This window comes from Bos grunniens, chromosome 9, assembly GCF_055505025.1.
Source record: "Bos grunniens cultivar Pamir isolate PY7600 chromosome 9, Bosgru_T2T1.0, whole genome shotgun sequence".
Classification (NCBI taxonomy): Eukaryota; Metazoa; Chordata; class Mammalia; order Artiodactyla; family Bovidae; genus Bos; species Bos grunniens.
The window spans coordinates 94,681,014-94,698,522 of NC_141173.1; the positions used below are offsets into that span (position 1 = coordinate 94,681,014).

Below are 17,509 nucleotides of genomic sequence, written 5' to 3' on the forward strand. Positions count from 1 at the left end.
CTCAGATATCCTCTGAATGTATTTTAAATCATTCTTTCTGGATTATTTTGGGTTCTAAAAGAGTATAAATGAAGTATATATTGTTATTTTCATTTAGTTTTGAGTTTTATAGAAATGTATTACATTAAAAATGACTATATAATTTATCAGCCACGTTGAGAGACTTGAGCCTATAAGGGTTGCTAATAATAATTGCAGTAGAACATATGTAAACCAGGAAGATTCTGGGCAAATCATGAAGTATAGTTACATATGTAAAACTATATGTGGTCCTTTTCCACTTAGCTTTTTTGACTAAATGTTATGTTCCCAAGATGCATATTTTGAATTACATATAATTTTAATATATTTTTTGAAGGCATCTTAATTTTCTTTCAAAAATATTTGCTTGTCCTTATAATGGTTGTTTTAATAATAAAACCTGGATTTACCTGCTTTTAATTTTTTTAAAGCTATGACTACTCTATATTCCAGAATTCCTTAGACAATTTTTGGTATTGAGATGGTTTTTGAGGTCTTACCTACCTAAACATTGAAAAGTTATATGTAAAATACTATATTTGTCAGTGAACTGACCCCATTTTTCTGAATTGCATCAGAAAGACTTTTCTTAGTAAACTAAATGAAAACTTTTCTGAGATACAAAAATATTTTAGTTTTTCATTTAAAATCCCTAATACGGGTAGTTCACAATCTGGTGGTTTTCATACATATATTTAGCATTCTAGTTGGGGATTTTGAAAGTTTTATTTCACTGTTTGGATTTTGATGCTGTATGGAACACACACAACCCAACAAAAGAGCTTGATTTGGAGGGCGTGATAGCACATGTTATAGTGGAAAGTGAAGTCGCTCAGTCGTGTCCGACTCTTTGTGACCCCATGCACTGTAGCTTACCAAGCTCCTCTGTCCATGGAATTTTCCAAGCAATAGTACTGAAGTGGATTGCCATTTCCTTCTCCAGAGGATCTTCCCGACCCAGGGATCGAACCCGGGTCTCCCGCATTGTAGACAGATGCTTTACCATCTGAGCCCCCAGGGAAGTCCTGAGTCTGGTACTCAGTCGTGTTTTGCATAGGATAAAGTTGTTCAGCGAACTGTGATTCTGATGACCTATTATTTATTGTTCAGTTGCTAAGTCATGTCTGACTTTTTGGGACCCCATGGACTGCAGCACTCCAGGCTTCCCTGTCCTCCAATATCTCCAGGAGTTTGCTCAAATTCATATCCATTGAGTCGGTGATGCCATCCAACCACCTCATTCTCTGCCACCCTCTTCTCCTTTTGCCTTATGAGGCCTATCCTTCACAGGACCTTCAGGGCAGGAGCTGATTGTGATTTTTCTCTGTTAACTTCTTGGAAAGTGGGTTTTCAATAGAAAACTTTCAGCTTTCTTGGAAACTATGTTTAAGTCTATTTGTTTTGTAAACTTGTGCCAGAAATTCTAACTGCTCAGGGCCAGGGCCTTCACTTCATCTCATCGTAGTGCAGCCTGTATTACTCTGCATGATGCTCGGTAAAACCATTCAGTGAAATTTAGTACAGGGATGAAATTACACAGCAAAAGTTCCACTTGTTTTCAGAGGCATGATATCCAGGTAAATCCAGAATTATCTTTGCTGAGTGTGAAGCTGTATAGTAATAGAATCATGTAAAACATGGAAAATAGAACATTTCTTTAATATTAGTGTCATTCTAAGAGGAATAACCACTTGCAAAATCTGGCAAGCAGTTTTGGCATCTATTTTCCTTTCTCTCAGATGGAATTATAAGTAACATTTGAGCTAGAGAAACTTTCTTAATCATCTGATCCCACCTCCTCGTTTTATTGCCACTTGGCAAGCTGCTAAGTCTCCTTGTGCCTCAGTTTCTGTGTCTATAAAGATAATAACCACATCTCACAGGGTTACTATAAAGATGAAATGTGTTAATGTATATAAAGCAAGCTTGCAGTAACCATTCAGTGCATGTTAATTGTTGTGATTACGGTTATTGTTGTTATTCAAAATGAGATGTAGAGATTTGTCCATGATCATTACTCTCCAGAGTAGCACAGGGGGTTTGGGCTACAAGTCTGAATCTTACACCAGTGGTTTTCTTGTACCATTCAGAGGACATGTATATAAAGCTCCCAGTGATGACTTGCTGAGTTTACTGAGATTATTCAGTAGGACCGCTGGAACTAGCCATGAAAGCATAATGTTTCACAAAGTTGAATCCATTTTTCTCCTAACTTGAAAAAAAACAACAGGTAGGTCAGTGGTTGCTCTTCTGAGAGGTTGAGTCTGAGAAAGTTAAGAGGAGACAGAAGACAAGCATTTTTTTAAAACCCTTGCTGCACTCAAGATTGTTGGCAAATCGATTTCTGTGTGATGTGATGGGCAGGCAGTCTAGCATAAAATTTATCAATAGATGAGCAGATCAGAATCCTGGGTTATTTCTTACACTTTCGGCATATATTTAGACAACATCAGTCCCACCCTCTCCCTGTTCCTAGCCAGGGCTGCCACACTCACTTGAGCAAGTTGCTTGTTGGACCAGGGATGTGGACCAGAGGAGTAAGTGGCAGTGAAATACGGCAGCTCTCTGGGGAGACAGGGCGCCCTTTTGTGATTCACACAGAGGGGCCCCAGAACTGTCAGCACTCTCGTCCTGGGCTCTTGGTAGTCATCCTTGAGGCCCGAGTCCACATGTCACCTGTTTCTCTACTCTGTTCTGTAGCCACACTCAGGGACATTCAAACATGCATTTTTAACAGATGCTCATCAGAAAACTTTATGTGGTGTTATTTTATGGGGATTTGTTAAAAATCATGCCATATTTTATTGGGGGAAAAAAAACGTGGTCTTCCCCTCCCTTTAGTCTATCTGCCCTTCTTTTAAAAATTTTTTTAAAATATACTTTTGTGAACTATGTCATAAATAATAAAACCACACTTTAGAGATAATATAAAGTTGATCATTTGGGGTTTATATTTAACTAAATCCAGGCATGCTTCCTTAGAGAATAAATGAGCCCTTCAGAGCTGATTTAGTAGTCTCACCTCCTTTTCCCATCTCTAGCCCTGATGTTAAGTTTTGTTGGTCTGTACATTAGTCTGGAGGGCTGCAGTCCTTGGGGTCACAAAGAGCTGGACACAACTGAGAGACAGCACACACACACACGTTAGATTCTAAGATAATTTCTAGTCTGTCTACATTTGCTTCTGAGTCTGAACCAATGAAACAAAAATGTCCGACAGAGATTACATGGTTTCTCACCCTGGGCATGATCCTCAGATTGCTTTTTGAAAACATCTGTTTGGAATTTCCCTGTATTTTTCTGTCTGTAGCCGTTTGCTTTCTTTTCTCCCTCACCCTTCTTCCCATTCCCAGCACTGACTGGTTTTCCCTGAGCCTACTTCTCTCCCATTAACTCCTGCTGTATCTTGCTGCCTCCTCTCCATGTGTCACAGATTGGCTCTTTCAATCATTGTCTCTCCAGCAAGTCATTGTTAAAATGCACAGCTGTTGTGTATCTGATTGCTGGGGTGAGGTAAAGCCAGCATGTTATGGGAAGAGTCTTCCTAGCATGGCTCTCCCTGGGTTTGTTGAAGAAGAGCAGTCATTTTTTTCCATCTCTGCTCTGGTAAATGAAATCGACAGCTAATGATAAGTATCACAGAGGTGGATAAACAAAAGCCCAGGAAAGCACCCCGAATGGCTGACTGTGTTTCTTGCCTGTTAAACCGTTTCTCCGCCCACTGCACGTTCGCCCTCCTGTCATGCTGCCTCGCGAACATTGTGAGTGTCATGGGAACAAGTACTGTGATGCGCTGGCACGACATCGGCCCTGGCACATCCCTAACTTAGTGGGGCTTTCCCTTCCTGCATTCTTTTGAAAAGCAGGATGGAGATTTTCTGTGCTGAGTAGCCACATGGATTCTCTCCCTTTGTCTGCACATTACTGGGCTCCAGCATCACAGCTGTCTATGGTTAGGGGGGAAAGGATTCAGCTTGGTGGTCTAATTTAAACAAGCGTTTGAAAATAGAAATGTATACGTTATATGTTCATTCAGTGCCATTAAACATTTTCTAGGTTTTTACTTAGTGTTTCATTTCTCATTCCTCTTCTGATTGATGTTTTTATATTTAGAAAAAGAAATTTCCCCATCTTTCTAATTGTTAGTATGTGTGTATGTACACATTTAAATAAAGTAAATCTAACCTAGGGTGCAGTTGATTCTGAAATGTATGATAGTAAACATTTTGTTTTCCTTCTAATAAATGATCCCATTGCATTGCTTCCTGGGTTACAGCCAGGAATCAAGTTATGTACCTCATTTAAGGAGAATAAACTGTTGGGTCTCGAATGTATTGTGTAGTTCTTACACTGGGCCTGATTCGTCCTAACACAGTGTATTGTGTAGGTCTTACACCAGGCCTAATTCGTCCTAACACATAGTGGAAGCTGACGCAGCACAACATCAGAATGCATTGCTGTTGCCAAAAGATTTAGTGAATGTTAATTTCACTTGTCTTGCCTCCAGAGCCAACCATTACAGTTTACTAACAAAGCAAAAATGTAAATAAGCCGAACTTTTTTATTTTATTGGACAAAGGCTTTTGTCAGCTTTTTTCTCCATGTGCTGTAAGCAGCAACAGTGTTTAAATATTAAGAACGGTGAACATCAGTGGGGGACGGTGATAGGCAGGCAGATATTAACTGTTCATAGCCTGATAGACATTTTTGTCTATAGAAAGTTTAAATGTTCAGACTGTTGAGGAGAGTTCATTGGTTTTATTATTAAAGATCTAAGGATAAAAACTGTAAATTCCTGAACATATTTCCTGCCCCCTCCCCACTTTTTCTTTTTAAGGGTTTGTACCAAATCCAGTTTTAGGTAGAGTTAATCACTTTCTTCTGACAGCAGAGGGCTATTGGTGATAATAAACTAGGACCAAAGATAAAAAAGTAGGTATTCTCATTAATGTCATGATAAAGAGACATTTGTTTCAAACCATTCTTTTTCTGGCATAGTATTAGATGTTTGTTATGAGAAGACCAATCAAAGTCAACATTTTCCTAGCTGTCATAGACAGAAACAAAATAAAATTTCATCAAATATGAACGTAAAACCCCCTCCCTTTAAGTTGTATGTCCATTGCTCTTTGCCGTGTCTCACCTCCCACCTCGTCCTTCCTCAGATTGACTACTGGCCGGAAGAGAGCATGAGGCCATGGGTCAGAGTATCCTCAGTGCTGAGCGGCTGGAAAGGAGGAAGGAGGGCAAGGGGAGAGTCGTCTTTCATCAGTCTCTCAAGCTTGCTCTGATCTTTTTCCATTCGTGGCGCACCACCTCACCCCCCGCCCCCCTCCTGGTTTCCTCCCTTTGCAACCAGCTGGAGCCTTTCCCTCCTGAGCTTCCCTGCACAGGCACCTCCCCGGGCGGAGCTACTCTGTCCTTCTTTCCTTACAGAGACTCATACCTGCCAAATAAGTGGCTGTCCTTTGAAAAGGATCACGGGTTTTAAGAGCCTGCAGAAATGGCTTTGCCAGAGATCGCCCTTCCGCTCTCATAAAGCACCAGTTACTTTATGGTTAAGCCTGATTCTTTGAAGCTTTATCATGTCAGTTCCTGGATGGTGAGCGATGCATCTAGTGTACCAGCTACCAATAATGAATTTGTGCCCCTCAGGAAAATCTCAGACGCTGAAAGAATGAATTCCGAAGAAGGTGGCACATAGTAGATTAAATATGGAAGATAACTCTGGGCAGTGTTAAGGTATATTTAGAGTTCTTCTGTATAAGTGTTCACCCGCTTTACTCTCTGCCTCAAAAATGAGAGCTAAGTAGATTTCTGTAGGAGCTGATATAGTTGCAGATACAAACAAGAAGATACTCTGGTCAAAAAAAAAAAAAAACAACTAATTTTCTTGCTTAATTTGACATTCAGACAACCAGATTCTGGAAGGATGCTATAATGGGAAAGAGAAAAATGAATTGCAGTTAGGAGTTAGTCATAGGCTGGAGTGAACAGGAAGGATTTTAGTAAGAGGAAATGATAGTTCCTGGTCTAATTTATCAAGATTAGTACCTGTGAAATGAACACCGGAGGATGCAAATCAGTGTCTCTCTTTTTTAATCCATTCCCCTTGGATTTTAGAACTCTTAGGGCTCAAGCCCAACCCATTCTAAACAAGTAATTTTTATACTTTTTAATTTATCCTTGTTTAATAAAACTCAGGGTAAAGTTATGAGTTAATTTCTAAAAGTGCTTCTAAACTAGTTTCCTTTCAAGATAATATTAGAATCGCTAAAAATTTTTATTGAAAGTCTGCACAGTCACCCTACCTGGTAATATTATTTTGAAACATCCATCAAGTGTTCCTTTTTGGCTTCTCGTTAAGTGGAAATCCTGCAACAGCTTGTTGCGGGAAGATGCATGCTGCTTATTGGCAAGCTGTGCAGAGAAAAAAAAATTCTTAAGCACAAAATGCCATTGATATATCCATGTTTTTAATCTGTGGCAGCCCAGAAAACATCGATTCAGCAGTTCTACACACCAAAGAGAACTTCAGCCAGTATTTTTTTTCCCTTACAAAGTAAAATATTTGTGTTATACAAAACAGTAATTTCAGATCCTTTCCAAATTATGTTTAGTAACGCTTAAGAAAGCAACAATGTATTTTGTCTTTTAGAGAGCTGCAGTGGCAAGGTTACTGGTTATTAGAGCCTCCCCCTTTAAGATACTAATTTAGAATGCAGCCAGGATCCTGGCTGTACCTAGGTCTCCTGCTGTTTCTAAAGGGCAGGTTCCCCATTGCTGACCTGCAGCCAGGTCCTTGCATTGGAAGCAGCTGCTCTAGCGTTCTTAGCTACTCTGCCCTTTAGAGGTCGCTCCTGACCCAAGTCAGGTATTCTGATCATTGGGTAATGAGTTTTTTCTCCTCCTTTCCAAAAGCAGAAATCGTTCCAGTTCTTCCATCTGAACAAATTTCAAAGTAAGCCTTTTATCCTCCTCTCACATTTAGAAATGAGAACAGTGGGATTTTCTCAAAATACACAGTCCCACTTGGTTTTGCTCCCCACTCTTAGTTAAAATTAAGTCATGCAGTTCAGTTTAAACTCTCCTCTCATTTTCCATTTCCTTTGTTTGATCTTCCGTGTATGAAAATACAGGAAAGCCTGTGTCACCAGGGTGCTGTTTTGTGCCTCATCCAGCTCTGTAAGCTCAGCGGTGACGAAAGTGCTGACGTACTAGATCCAGCAGTCCACTCCCACTTCTCCCCTATTTTTTGGTTTTTTTTTTTTTTTTTTTGCTTTATTCACTGAAGAAGCACTTCAGAGCCTTGTTTGCCATTTATTTTCATTTCTTGAGCTGAGTAGACTGATACTGCTCTCATCTTCTGCTTAACTGACTGACTGCTGTTGCTTCTTGAACCAGCAGTGCACTGCCAGTGTTAACGCTATTGGCATCGACCTGTTGTACTCTCTTCATCACTGGGAATGAGGAATCGGAAAGGAGGGGCACAAAAGTTTTTAGGAACTAATTTTAGCCTAAAAGTACAAGTTTCAAAAGTTAGTTTACTACATTTTGGAAAATGGTGATAAAGTGAATAGTTCTTCCAGTCAAGATGTTTCTGAAGTTGATTTCCACTAACTTTTTATGTGTTACTCTACTTTCTAAAGGGAAAAAAAAATGGTAGTTGTGAAAGGAACAAAACTGTTTTACATGGAGTGTCATGTTTATTTCCCTATCTTCTGATAACCCTGGAGCCAAGATTATTATGATGTGTTGATTGATTATAGCCGTTAAGTCTCTTACTAATCAGTTTCATCACTTACTCTCAATTCACACTTACACCTTTGATTTCTCTTCCATAACAGGGTGATATGGGTTGTCATTGACTAATGAAGAACAGAATTGGTTTCGGCAAGAGACAAACGGAATGCCGACACCAGTCCTAAAATGCATTAATCTTTAATAATCCACATCTGCGTGTTTATAAATGATATAACCAGAGATTGTTAATGTTGATACTCTCTTTTCCAAACAGAAAGTGACATAAGAGTTTGTACTTGCAAACTACGTTAAATGCGTATAGCTGAATGCCAAGAACGTGACCTTGCTGAGGATGCCAAATGTATTAATTCATTTAATTTTTTTTTTTTTTGCTAGTAGCATGTTGCACTTTTGCTGTTGGGAGAATTAGATGATGTCCTGAGGAAAGCCCACTAGCCCAACTGCTCATTTTCTTCTTTTAGTCATTAATTCATAAAGTGCTCGATGCAGCTTGCTGTGGGCATGTTTCTAGAATTGAAGGAATAAAGCCATTATAAATAGTGCTGCGATGAACATTGGGGTACACGTGTCTCTTTCAATTCTGGTTTCCTTGGTGTGTATGCCCAGCAGTGGGATTGCTGGGTCGTATGGCAGTTCTATTTCAGATTGCTTCTTTAGATGGCAATAATTAGGGACCGTGTCTCTAAGAAATTAATATTCAAACAAGAGGCTCAGTGAATGAAGGTCAAAAGCAAGTCTAGGAGTGAAGTATCCAGGCAGAGCAAAGAGCGAGTACGAAGGCCCTAAATAGGGGTGTGTTTGAGTGCCGGGCAGGGGACCCAGAAGGAAGTCTTTGGGGCTGAAGCATAGTGGGGAAGGAGAGATGGAACAGAATGATAGGTGGTTAGATTAGAGGGCAACCCAAGACCAGCTGGAGAAGGCAATGGCACCCCACTCCAGTACTTTTGCCTAGAAGATCCCATGGATGGAGGAGCCTGGAAGGCTGCAGTCCATGGGGTCGCTAGAGTCGGACACGACTGAGCGACTTCACTTTCACTTTTCACTTTCATGCATTGGAGAAGGAAATGGCAACCCACTCCAGTGTTCTTGCCTGGAGAATCCCAGGGACGGGGAGGCCTGGTGGGCTGCCGTCTATGGGGTCACACAGAGTCGGTCACGACTGAAGTGACTTAGCAGCAAGACCAGCTTCTATAGGGTTTTGTAGGTTATGATTGGAATTGAGGAATTTAAGAGTGATGGTGGAGAAGGCAGAGAATGGCAATGATCCAGGACAAACTGTAAAAGGGTCATTGTGGCTGCTGAGTGGACTACAGAGGGGCAGGGCAGAAACAGCGGGACCCATTAGGGAGTTGTTGCAGTAGCCAGGGGGAGGGTGGGGGCTTGATCATGGCTAGATGTGTGGGTAGCAGTAGTGGGGACAGGATGTTTTTGGCCTGAGAGATTGGTGGTAAACAGTGGTTCTGTCCAGTGGAAGACAAAAGAAGGAGTAAATTTTTGAAAGAGAAATCTGGAGTTTGGTTTTTATGATGTAACATTTGAGAAGCCTGTATGGCATCCAGAAGGCGACTTTTGAATAGGCAGCTGGTTATACGAAGACTCTGGATTCCGAGTAGAGATCTAGGCTGGAGAAGAAAGCCTATGAGTCATTAGGGATCTAGATGCTGTCACCCAGGACTCCTGTCCTGCACCACAGTCGCTTGGAGGGCCAGTGAGAGCACAGATGGCTAGACCCCACACCCAGTTTCTGACTCAGTAGGTTTGGGTGAAGCTGGAATATTTGCGTTTCCGGCAAGTTCCTAGCTGAAGCTGAAGTTGCCATCTGAGAGCTCCTGATCTGGGGAATGAGTGAGGTCAGTGGTTCTCAACTCTGGGTACGTGAAACGTCCTGGGCCGGACCCCAGAGATGCCAGCTTAATGGGTCTGAATGGAATACTCTGTGGTAAGCTGTCCAGGTGATTATTATGTGTAGCCAGGGCTGGAAGTACTGAGAGAAGAATTCTGAGGACTGAACCCTAGGGCTCTCCAAAATGTAAGAGACCATGAAGAGGAAAAAGAACAGCCAGTGAATGAAAGGGAAAATAGGGAGAGTCTGGTGCTGTAAAAGTGGTGCAGAGAAAGATTTTGTGGAATGTGAAAGGGACCACTTGTATCCATTTCAGCTAACACTTCCCTTGACTTTTGAATAGGCAGGGCATGTTTTAAAAGGAAACTAGTACTCCCAGTTATGATCATGTATGTATGGGTCATAGAAAAGCTTAGTGATAAATAGCTCATTTGTTATGGGGCAGCATATTACCTTTTTTTAAAAAAAACTTTCTATAGCTAGGTTCTAATTCAATTGAAATTGTAATGTCATGAGAAAAAATCTTTATGATAAAATAATTGTTATAGTCTCAGGCCTAATTCAGTTAGTAATAGAATCCCTTATTTTCACAGTTGTTTCTTTAAGTCTGTTTCACACAAAATCCAAGAATCACGTTATTTAAATTCTACTTGCAAAAAAGGAAAAAACATGTATTTTTAAGAGAGTTGAACCCCAGTGCATAGTTTTTTGTTTGTTTAATGTTGCATGTTACTTTTTACTGGAAGTGGACAGAGTAAACTAGTTTAGTATTCCCTGTTTCTACTAAGATCTTTCCTCCTTCAGATCTTTCCTCCTTCAGAACTGAATTCCTTTTGCCTGGATCCATCCTGCCCGTTACCAACTGTCAAACTCCTACTTACCTTTCAAGACGCAACTCCATTGTCTTTTCTTTTGCAAGGTCATACCGATTCCTCCATACCAAAAGAGACTCCTACTGTCTATCCTGTTGTTCAGGGTCCTCTAGCTAGCCCAGGAGCCTCTTGAAGGCAGTGATCATTGCTTCCTTTTTATCCTCAGTGCCAAGAACAGTGCTTGACAACTAAAAGGCACTCCAGAAATGTTGGCCCAATTAAAGAGTTCATAATTCTCTTAGAATAAACAAGTATTTAAGAAAAGAAAATATTAAAATTTATAACTTACATGGCCTTTCATCCTATGGCTGGAAGCCATCTTTCTGCATCTGTGTTTCACAGTTTATGTGCTAAGTTGTTTCAGTCGTATCTGACTCTTTGCAACTCTATGGACTGTAGCCTGCCAGTCTCCCCTGTCCATGGGATTTTCCAGGCAAGAATACTGGAGGGCAAAAATGCCCTCCTCCAGGGGATCTTTCCAACCCAGGGGTTGAACCCACATCCCTTATGTCTCCTGATTTGGCAGGGGAATTCTTTACCATAAGTGCCACCTGGGAAGCCCACAGTTCACAGTTCATGGGATCATTCTATTTGCCTTCCCTCTGGGAAGAGATTCCACTGTGATAAGATTATTCTGTTTTCTTCCTCTCAAAAACAGAACCTGAAATAGTGGTCCCAAAATCTGTCAGTTTAAACCAGACCTCTTCATATGTAGACCCTGCCTGATTCTAATCCATCATGTACAGAAATTGTGTCACATAAGTACATAGCAACATTCTGGGCTTGTGTATTGTCCAGTTTTTTTCATTATCTCATCTTTTTTTAATAAATATCTGTTGTTAGTAACTAACCATATCTTCAAAGAAAATGGCCAATTAGAAACAGATTGGCTCTTGGGAGGGTTTTGTCATTACCCAGATAGTATTCTCGTTTCCAAGTATCCATGGTCAGCACTGGCTAGGTAAACATGAAATGTTAGCTAAGGGCTGGAATTTATGTTTCAGCAATACACAAATACTAGGCTCCAGATATGTGAAAGTGACAAGCCGAGGTAGGTAAGAAACACGTATTCATGAAAAAGAAGGATACTTGCTGAACGTTTATTTAAAATCTGAAATAAAGAGTAGATAAAAAACACATGAGGATGTGATCCAGAACGTCCTCCTTCCTGTTTGTGCTGCAGCAGTTAATATCCTGCTCTCTCGGAGTGGCCCCTGTATCAGAGGCGCTGCTGACCTGGGCTCGCCCACCAGGCCCCTCTGCAGGTGCCTCTAGAGTGGTGCTTTGCCCATAGCCTAGTCATCCTTTGTTCTTAGGAGGCATACTCCTGAGCTCATCACCGCTGCCCACCCCGCCCCACCGGCTACCCCAGTACCTTTAAGTAAAAATAATAGAGGGTTGGTTGTGCTGCTTAGAACATAGAGATTTCAGTCAGAAGCCTTGGGTTTCTTTTTAAACTTTTTCAGCATATTACAGTGCTTTCACTTTTGCTGTTACAAGTTGTTTTATACCAAGGAAGTTTTATCATGACAGTAAGCTCTCATTATTAAGTGTAATTATAAACGCAGTGAATTTTTAAACACTTTGAGAAAATAGTGTTTTATTTTAGTACATGCATTAATTATACACCTATATAGAAAATACGTAGAAACCATGTCACCTGCAATGCCAGTATTTTTACTGTCAGTCCCAAATTTATATATACTATGCCATTTTCCTAAAATCCCAGTAAACTCCCAGACTGTATATCTTTTCCTACTTTCTTTCATCCAGAAGTAGCACAGAAATGCCTGTGGACTGACCATGTGCCCCACCTTGCTGTCTGGAAAGCGTGGGCCCCCTCCCTGCAGGGTCTCTGTGTGTAGACTCCTCTTTGGGTCCCTATGGTAGATGCCAAACATCTTGACACAGGTGAGCATCAGTGTGTGGGTACTTTCCGTAGCTACTTATGTTTACACTTGAGAGTTGTCCTGACATATTGGGATCCAGAATGAGAAATTTGTTGACAAGAGGGGATGGAAGCAAGTGAAACTATTATTAAAGGAAAGAAAGTGCCTTGGCTTTCAAAAGGCCTGTCTCTATCAGGCAGTATAGAGCAGCGATCAAGTGGAAAAAAGGGAGCAGGCAGGCGCCTCATCTAATCTTTCTCCCGGGGGCCCAGGTGGACAAATTGGCAACCCTGTTCACAGCTTTTTTTCCCTCTCCCCTTTGTACCATAAGAACTGCTAATCGGATCCATGCTGCTGCAACTGTGGTTAGTTATTAACAGAATAAAAGCAGATTTCTTCAAAAGAACGGGTGGGGGAAACGACTATTCAAAATTGCAAGGTTGTTAGAATCTTAAATGCACAGCAGTCGATTTTTTCCCTTATTCTGAATTATACGATGAATACAAGTCTTTCATCTGTCACTATACCCATTTCTTCAGAAGGCAGCCAAATATTAAGCTTCTCAAAGAAAAAAGGAATCCTAGAAAGAGGAAAAATATTGAGGAGGAATAAGAATGGGTAAGAGTAGGGGGAAATTAAGTTTTATTTTTATTAATTTGTCCTCTCAAGAGAAATAGAAACTTGCCTGCTCTATGATTTCCCCTCCCCTGCCTCTTACCTTACATCAAAGCAAGGATTAGAACAGATTTAGCTGGTAGCTATTCTGCATTTTGTGTCTGGTGTTCTGTAGAAGTAAAGTTCAGAACCTACCTCTTTCTTACAGATGACAGAGTACTGTGGATCTAGATTTCCAGGTGGAGGACAGGCCAGCTATGTTATATCCAAACAAATCTTCTCTTTCCTCAAAGATTTTTCTGCACCTTAAAGATTTTTAAATTGTATACCTGAGCTTTAAAGCTGTTGGAAAGGGTGTATGTTTATGATGATGCTGAGTACAGGCATTGAGCAGATTTTCAGCATGGTAGTTTGTATATTTCAGGGTGTCTGTGATGTTCATAAGGGATACCTCCTGAGATCCTCAAATATCACAAAGATGGAAGTGGCTCCTGCTTTCACCCAAATTAAATCTTTGGTTATAACATGTCTTCACACTTAAAGTTGATAAACTTTCAAGGTTTTGTCTTTTATTTAGTGGTATTGCTCACAAAGAAGCAGTTTTTAATCACTTGACCAGAATTGAAGGAGTAAAGATCTGAACTGAATGGCACTGGGAACAAAGTGAGCACCCTGGTTAAGCCACATTGTTCAGGTCCCTCAACAACTGTAGCACAAGATTGAAAATCATACCTCAGTAAAATCAGACCCTGCCCCTCTCTCACACCTTGTAGGTCTTTTAGGAATAGTCCAGACTAAGAATGTTACATTTTAGTGCTGAGTATTTCCTGTATATGTTTAGGGCTCTGGTTTATCTTGAGTTAAAGATTTTAGAGATCGGAATAGTAAAGGCTAATAGTCTGCTTTGGAACCCGTCTATTGTTGCATGTCCAGTTCCAACTGTTGCTTCCTGACCTGCATACAGATTCTTAAGAGGCTGGTTCCAAATAGGAAAAGGAGTACATCAAGGCTGTGTATTGTCACCCTGCTTATTTAACTTATATGCAGAGTACATCATGAGAAATGCTGGGCTGGATGAAGCACAAGCTGGAATCAAGATTGCCGGGAAAAATATCAATAACCTCAGATATGCAGATGACATCACCCTTATGGCAGAAAGCAAAGAAGAACTAAACAGTCTCTTGATGAAAGTGAAAGAGGAGAGTGAAAAAGTTGGCTTAAAGCTCAACATTCAAAAATCTAAGATCATGGCATCTGGTCTCATCACTTCATGACAAATAGAAGGGGAAACAGTGGAAATAGTGACAGACGTTATTTTGGCGGGCTCCAAAATCACTGCCCATGGTGATAGCAGCCATGAAATTAAAAGACGCTTGCTCCTTGGAAGAAAAGTTATGACCAACCTAGACAGCATATTAAAAAGCAGAGACATTACTTTCCCAACTAAAGGTCCATCTAGTCAAGGCTATGGTTTTTCCAGTAGTCATGTATGGATGTGAGAGTTGGACTATAAAGAAAGCTGAGTGCTGAAGAATTGATACTTTTGAACTGTGGTGTTGGAGAAGACTCTTGAGAGTCCCTTGGACTGCAAGGAGATCCGACCAGTCAGTCCTAAAGGAAATCAGTCCTTAATATTCATTGGAAGGACTGATGTTGAAGCTGAAACTCCAATACTTTGGCCAACTGATATGAAGAACTAACTCATTTGAAAAGACCCTGATGCTGGGAAAGATTGAAGGCAGGAGGAGAAGGGGATGACAGAGGATGAGATGGTTGGATGGTTGGATGGCATCATCGACTCAATAGACATGAGTTTGAGTAAACTCCGGGAGTTGGTAATGGACAGGGAGGCCTAGCATCCTGCAGTCCATGGGGTTGCAAAGAGTCGGACACGACTGAGCGACTGAAACTGAACTGAATAGTCTGTTTTACCTCGTATTCCCTGACTTGACTTACCACGCGCCTTGGAGAGAGCCTTTTAGTTTCTTACCTCCAGTTCTTTGTAGGAAAGTGTCTACCCCAAAGGACTTTAATGAGTGTCATGTAGTGAGGTTATCCAATGGGCTTCCTCATGAAAGACATTAGGTAGCTCTAGTACTTAATCAGATCAGATCAGATCAGTCACTCAGTCGTGTCCGACTCTTTGCAGCCCCATGAATCACAGCACGCCAGGCCTCCCTGTCCATCACCAACTCCCGGAGTTCACTGAGACTCACGTCCATCGAGTCAGTGATGCCATCCAGCCATCTCATCCTCTGTCGTCCCCTTCTCCTCTTGCCCCCATTCCCTCCCAGCATCAGAGTCTTTTCCAGTGAGTCAACTCTTCACATGAGGTGGCCAAAATACTGGAGTTTCAGCTTTAGCATCATTCCTTCCAAAGAAATCCCAGGGCTGATCTCCTTCAGAATGGACTGGTTGGATCTCCTTGCAGTCCAAGGGACTCTCAAGAGTCTTCTCCAACACCACAGTTCAAAAGCATCAATTCTTCGGCGCTCAGCCTTCTTCACAATCCAACTCTCACATCCATACATGACCACTGGAAAAACCATAGCCTTGACTAGACGGACCTTTGTTGGCAAAGTAATGTCTCTGCTTTTGAATATGCTATCTAGGTTGGTTGTAACTTTCCTTCCAAGGAGTAAGTGTCTTTTAATTTCATGGCTGCAGTCACCATCTGTAGTGATTTTGGAGCCCAGAAAAATAAAGTCTGACACTGTTTCCACTGTTTCCCCATCTATTTCCCATGAAGTGATGGGACTGGATGCCATGATCTTCATTTTCTGAGTGTTGAGCTTTAAGCCAACTTTTTCACTCTCCACTTTCACTTTCATCAAGAGGCTTTTGAGTTCCTCTTCACTTTCTGCCATAAGGGTGGTGTCATCTGCATATCTGAGGTTATTGATATTTCTCCCGGCAATCTTGATTCCATCTTGTGTTTCTTCCAGTCCAGCATTTCTCATGATGTACTCATTGCATATAAGTTAAATAAGCAGGGTGACAATATACAGCCTTGATGAACTCCTTTTCCTATTTGGAACCAGTACTTAATACCAGAGGGCAATTAGAAAACTTCTGGTTTGAATCCAGTGGGCCAAGTAAAATAATAATGTATAATAGCAAGCTTACAAAAAACAAAACCCAGAGAGTTTATAGTACAACCCTTTGAGGGCATAATTTTTATGTAAAATGGGTGATAGGCCTTTGCACCTACTCTGTGTTGGACTTAAGTGGTGAGGTTAATAGTGAGACTCATAACACTCATAACAGTGGAGGGAATAGTTGGAAACACAATACAGCAGGTATTTGCATGTTTGGAGTGAAGATATGTGGTTCTTGTAAGGGTTCTGTCATGTTCTTGGGGATTTCTTCATTACCTTCATGCCGTAGAAATACACATGTTATGCCTCTGCAGTACTGATTTTTATTTTCAGGAACCAGTGACACATCAACAGTTTGCAATTTCTTGGGTAAGGACTTGGGAAAATCTTACCCTATTTTGAATGAACTTTTGAACCATAAGACAGAGAAAGGTTTGTCATCCAAGGTTCATGTTTGCTGTTTAAAGTTGAGGGAGCAGGTTGCTATGGCTCTTTGTTCCCATTTGGAGGGTACAGGAAGAGGAAAGTGTTCCTTTCTATTTTATACTCTAGTTTGAGATAGAGTTGGTTCATAGTAAGGTATTGTGTTGACAGCCTGTTCACAGCTGGCTTTCCACCTTCCTTACCCTGATACAGCACCTCCTGGTAAGAGTGAGATCCTATTTAAAACACTCCAAACATTAGTAAATACTGGGAGTCCATAGTCAAGTCCTTTAGTAAATTGTTCACTGTAAGCACTAAGCTGCATCCTGAGCAGATTCCACATTTTAAATGTCGCTTTGGAGCACACTGGGGTAGCTGGCTTCATGAATCTGAATAAGAAAAAAAAGTTTTTCCCTTTATTGAAACAGATTAAACAGGAGACACCTACAGAGAGATGCTATACTCAAAATAATTTATGGATTTTCCAAAACATCTAAATAAATGCTTAAGACTAGGACATTCATTGAATTTATGGATTATTGAAAGCTCATTTTTCACTCACACCATTGCTCTTAGGTGTTATGCAGATATTTTGGTTTACTATAAAGATGACCGGGGAAGTCTTTGCTGCTTGCATTGCAGAACTGTACTATCTAATCACATTGATTTGGATATGATCGTAGATAAGATGTTCAGTGATTTCCGTAGATATAGGGCCCACCATGCTATCCACCATTGCCATCTATAAAGAAAATCATGTTTGTCCTTTATCACAGCAAAGAAAGGATCCTAACCAATACTTTGTGTTAGGATCAGCTATTTGTAAAGAGGCCTTACAAATAGCTGAGAAAAGAAGAGAAACAAAAGGCAAAGGAGAAAAGGAAAAATACACCCATTTGAATGCAGAGTTCCAAAAAATAGCAAGGAGAAATAAGAAAGCCTTTGTAAGTGAGCATTGCAAAGAAATAGAGGAAAACAATAGAG

At 40.8% G+C, this 17,509-nt stretch overlaps 1 protein-coding gene and 1 long non-coding RNA gene across 26 annotated transcripts in view; both read left to right on the forward strand.

Moving 5' to 3' along the window:
• The window catches only part of ARID1B (AT-rich interaction domain 1B), a 435,290-nt gene that overhangs the window by 308,832 nt on the left and 108,949 nt on the right, over positions 1-17,509 (forward strand). The window lies entirely within an intron of this gene.
• Positions 3,521-5,545, forward strand: LOC147366389 (uncharacterized). Its single transcript, XR_015133362.1, has 2 exons — positions 3,521-3,782; positions 5,187-5,545. It is a non-coding gene; the product is annotated as an uncharacterized LOC147366389 (long non-coding RNA).